Below are 6,000 nucleotides of genomic sequence, written 5' to 3' on the forward strand. Positions count from 1 at the left end.
GGGAGACGACATATCCCTAACAGCAGCAGCTCTGTGTTTTAGCCAACGTCAGAGTCCAGGTGCCCTATTACTCACTAGCTGGAAGCACCTTTTCTCCCTCGGGAGACCTCTCAGAGTTTATTCTGGGTCACCTAAGGCAAATATTCAAATAAACAACCATTGGCAACTTTTTGAAAAATTTAAAGATGCAGGAAGCCTATAAAATATTATAATGCTAAGTGTAATGTGAATGATTGCAACTCTAATAAATAAAGTTAACTGCCATTTAGCAATAAATCTAGAAACAATTATTTTAAAGTGTTATTGGGTTTTAACTTACTGCACTCGTATTGAGGGTATGAATAAAGCAACAATAAAGTTTGCAAAATAACGTCCTAAAAATCTGATTGCGTAACTTGGTTGTGGAGTCTCTTAGTCATGTAAGTGATAGTAAATGAGGTAACACCATTCTCCAGCCACTCTATATAAGATGGGACGTAAAAATCACTGTGTCTTGCTGAATCAATGTTTAAAGTTATTTAGAATCAATGTAAATCATTTCCCCTTCCTTTATCACAGATAATTTAAAATTTTATATAAGATCGTTGTGTTTAATTAATAGATGTTAAGTTCAGACACTGGAATAATGTACACCTAGGTAATTTCATCTGCATTTGTACGGATTTTTTTCAAAAAATTTAAAAATAAAATTTCGCAATTTTTGTCAATTATGTTCCATCAGATTTTCATAATAATAATAATAATACCAGTATTTGTTGACAACTCACCAAATTATAGGAACACAACACAGAACACTAATCACAGCCCAAACTTCTAAAACTTTCAGATTGTGCCAGGCATTGCTATAAGCATTTTCCAGGAATTAACTTAGTCTTCTAGTTGTTATACCCATCACATAAATAAGAAAAGTGAGACACAGGGGTGGGGAGGTAAACAACTTGTGCGAAGTTACACAGTAGAATCTCCGTGCTCCCCAAGGCTGCCTGGGATCTAACCACATGCGGTTCTGCTCATCCCGGAGCCGTGTGCACTTAGTTTAACTACTTGTTCTGCTACTTACAAGTTCCATGAAGTCGGAAAAGTCACTTAGAAGCCCTAAGCCCCACTTAATTCATTTGCAAAATGGGAGTTAATAATAATAACAACAATACCACCCATCTGATAATACTGCTGAGAGAAGTGAATGAGATACTGTGTGCAGGTTATTGATCATACTGCCTTGCTTATGGCTAATTACCACTATCACTGGTTATAATTATTATCTTCCCTAGTTCTCATGTTGACAATTTATCAGTGATTTTCAGTCTTGCCGTTCGTTTGTACTTTTTCAATGTTCAGAAGTCAGACCATTCCTCCAGGACATATTAGAAAGGAGTCATATTTTCTTGATTTTGCAGACACCATTTATGATAAGAAATACTACTAATTTAATAATGGTTATTATTATTAACAGGTGAATAGGGGAATGAATGACAGTATTTCTTTAAATGTATGCATTAATTATAAAATGCATCTTAATTTTAGTGAGGGAATTAATTAATTGACTTGAATTTTTCTAGATACACGAGTTATTTATGTAACTCAGAAAGTTATATCTTTCTTTCCTGTGGCTATAAACCTTATTTGATGTTTCCTGTCTCATTTTATTGTATTAAATCAATATTAAGTAATCATTGTATTGGTAAATGGTCTAGTCGTCGTCTTAAATTTTATGAAAATACATGATGCTGACTATTTAATATAGTTATTTTCCACACTAAAATAACCATCACAAAAACATGTTATCTCATTGTAAATGATATTATATAAAATTCCACTGATATAATTTTAATATTCTAAACATATGCCTGTCATACCCAATGCTATTAAGTTCACAAATATTGTATGTATACATTAGCTCTCTTTGACTGAAAGCAAAAGGAAAAAAAAACCTCAAGCAAGCTTTTCCAAAAAAAGGAGAGAAAGAGACAAAGAGAGAGAGACAGAGAGAGAGAGAGACAGAGAGAATGTATATATTTATTTAACTTAGGAGTCCAGATGGGATAGGTTTGGCTTCAGGAATGTTGAAATCCAGGGGTTCAAACTGAGTGTCATTTGTCCTTCTCCCTATTTGGATCTCTCAGCTTTGCTTGCCTTTGTTTGGTCTCAGGAAGGCCCCTCAAAACTCTAGGCCAGAGCTCTTATTAATGTTTTTGCCTATCCCCTATAAAAATATTTATGTAACTTATAAATATTCTATAAAAACACTGATATTAGAATTATTTGTATTTTACATTTCAGTAACCTTATTTTAGAAAAGTTAACTCTTCAGATTCTCAATTTTAGAACTAATTAGTTAACATAGTGTGAACATGCTTGCCATATTATTTATTAAGGAAAAATATTTGTGGAAAGTATCAGAGAAGAGGTACAAGATTTGGAATATGAAAAATTGTTCAGCATCTGGAATGTGACACATTCAAAAAAGAACTGCAGCCACTATAAAACTCAATGCATCTGCATAAATAAAAATCAGTTGAATTGATTTTGACAGACTTGCTCCACTGCCTTCAATTCAGAACTCAAAACACATAGTGTTCCATAAGGAGATAATTACAGTAACCAACAGAAACAGAGTTTTACTAAATTTTGCCAAGTCCTTGCATTGCATGAGTTCTCAGTGAAATGAAATATTTTAATTTTATCACTTATGGTATGAATTTATAATACGCTTATACACTACAAGTGCTAAGGATCTATTCTTCCACAGATATGAGAATTCAGTAGGACAATTACTGCTCTGTATTTTTATCTATGCATTTGTAGCATATATACTTACTGTCCAAAGGGCTCTGATGACTGTTTTTGAGTAATCTTAAGAATTACATCAGCTGAGAGTGAAGGCTCTCACCTGTAATCCTAGCACTCTGGAAGTCTGATGTGAGAGGATTGCTTTAACTCAGGAGTTTGAAACCAGCCTCAGCAAGAGTGAGACCCCTGTCTCTACTAAAACTAGAAAAATTAGCCCAGCATTTTGGCACGCAACTGTAGTCCCAGCTACTCAGGAGGCTGAAGCAAGAGGATTGCTTGAGCCTAGGAGTTTGAGGTTGCAGGATGCTATGATGATGCCACTGCATTCTAGCCAGGGTGGCATAGCAAGACTCTATTTCAAAAAACAAAAATTATACCTCAACATACCAGTAAATCTGAAGAGGAAGGAATTATGCAGTGGGTCTGCAAGCTATTATTTTCTGTTATAGGTAAAGCCCATGGAAAAGAAAGAAAGACAGGTGACCCACTTCTATAAATACACTACTGACACACAGTAAATTACTTTCCTGTGGATGCCGTTGGCATGATATCCATTAATGTTCAAACTTGCTCCTCATCTAAGAATCAAACAAATGAACAAACAACCCAAATTGGAAATCTCCAGACTTAACAGGCATAGTACCCTGGAAAATGTCACAAAAGCTATGCAACTGTTTAAATATAAAATGGGGAGAATTCACAATCTAAATAACTTTTTATACACAAGTGAGGTCCTAATATGTTAGCCGGGACCAAACCGTGTCCAAGGCAGGGAGAAAGAACCTGGGAAATCACACTGAAGGTCTCTGAGCATCTGAGAAGTCTTTATTTATTCTTCATTTGCAAAAGTTTTGCTAGATATAGGATTCTTGGTGGACAGATTTTGTGGGGGGTCCCCTCCCCCTTTTAGCACTTTGAATATATCGTTGTAAAGTTTTTGGCCTCCATTATTTTAGTAAGAAATCAACTGTTAATCTTATTGAGATTCTTCTCCACATTATAAATCATTTTTTCTCTCTCTGCTCTCAAAATTTTCTCTTTCTCTTTGTCTTTCTACAGTTTGACTATAATGTGTCTAAATGTGGATTTCATTCTGTTGGAGAGAACTTAGAGTATGCTGTGCTTACTGGAATTGTAGATTAATGTTTTTTATCAAAGTGAAAGTTTCCAGCCATATTTCTTCAAATATTCTTTCTGCACCTTTCTCTGTCTCTCCTCTCTTTCTGAGATGCCCATTACATTTATACTGGTATGTTTAATGATGTCCCATATTTCTTTGACTGTTCATTTTTTTCTTTCTAATTATTCACATTGGATAATCTCTCTTGATTTACCCTCAAATCTACTGATTCTTTCCTCTGCCAGCTCAAATCTTTTATTGATCCCTTAGAGTGATGTTTTTAATTTTAGTCACTGCATTTTCCAGATAGACTGTGCAATGCTAGGAGTCTACCAAGAGGAATCAGCCCCAGACCCTCCTCTTGAGAAGCTCAGTGTCACTGAATGTTAGGACTATAAGGGGGCCTGAGAGATCATTTAGGACATTATTCTCATTTCATAGATGAAGGAAACAAGGTCCAGGAATTTATTTATCTAACACTTATACATTTTAAATTGGCAGAAACTGAATCCAAATTCACTGGTTCTGAATAAAGTGGAAGGGCCATTCCAACATGCAACATTAGAAGCTATGGCACATACAAACCATTAGCACAAAATCAAATGAGAAAGAGATGAAGTAATACCATGCCGCACATGACACTTAATTCATCTATGTACTCATTTAGCAAAACCTTTATGAGCACCTGCTATGTATTAGCAACTTACAAAAAATATCTAATGTTTGAGTATTTAATAGTCTGAGGAGTACTGTCCTGAGCACTCTGCACACTCCCACATATGAGAAATTTTCTTATAATCCCATTTTAGGTGAGGAAACTAAACCACAGAGAGGTCAATAATAGTAACATGATGTGGCACTAACTGAGAGCCAGGGACCATTGTAAGTATTCATCTAATCCTCATTATAACTCTGAGGGTAGGTATGATTATTGTTACTATTTTATCATTATTTTTTGCATTTAACCAATAAAGATCTAGATCCCAGATAAGTTAAATAACTTGTGCAAGATCAGCAAAGTTGCCATTTGAGCCCCAGAATCTAGCTCCTAAGTCTTCCACGTGGTGGCCTTGACATGGCTGTGCTCCCCGGTGGTGCACGGGACTCAGGCAATGACTGTCAGGGTGGGAAGTGCTACAGTGGCTCTTACAGCTACTGAATTAGTTTCCCAGGGCTGCTGGCACAAAGCACCACAAACTGGGTAGCTTAAAACCACAGACATCTATTACCTCACAGTTCTAGAAGTGAGGGGTCTGAAATCAAGGTGTCATCATGGCTGTGTTCCCTCCAGAGCCTGCGGGGGATGGTCCATCCTTTCCTCTGTGACTTCTGTTAGCCCCAGGCATTCCCTGGCTTGTGGCAGCATAACTCCAGTCTTTGCCCCGGTTCACATTGCCATCTTCCCCCATATGTCTCTGTTTTCTTATAAGGACACCAGTCACATTGGATGAGGAGCCCACCCTACTCCAGTATTACTTTACGTTACTTTAGCTAATTATATTTGTAATGACCATATTTTCAAATAAGGCCACATTCTGAGGTATTGAGGCTTAAGACTTCAACATATCTTTTTGGAGATAATAATTCAACCCATAACAGCAATTGAATTAGAATTTCCTGCTGGTGAGGTCCACAAAAATACACATAGAGACAGACAGACACACACACACACACACACACACACACGCACCTCCGACTCATGCGCACATGCTCAAGTTCAGTTGGATCAGACAGACAATGACAAGTGTTGGCAAGGATGTGAAGAAATCAGAGACCTCATATATTACTGGTGGGAATGTAAAATTATGCAGGTGCTTTGAAAATAGCTTAGCAGTTTCTTAAAATGTTAAATGGAGTTGCCATATTCCCTAGCAATTCTATTCCTCAGTATGTACCCAAGAGAAATGAAAGCACATGTCTACACAAAAACTGGTACACAAATGTTTATATTAATAGTTGCATTATTCATAATAACCCAAAGTGGAAAGATTCCAATTGAGTGACCATCAGTTGATGAATGGATAAAGAAATGTGACATGGCCACATAGAATATAATAGATTTGGCTATAAAAATGAATGAAGTATTAATA

This window comes from Eulemur rufifrons, chromosome 7 (genome assembly GCF_041146395.1).
Source record: "Eulemur rufifrons isolate Redbay chromosome 7, OSU_ERuf_1, whole genome shotgun sequence".
Lineage (NCBI taxonomy): Eukaryota > Metazoa > Chordata > Mammalia > Primates > Lemuridae > Eulemur > Eulemur rufifrons.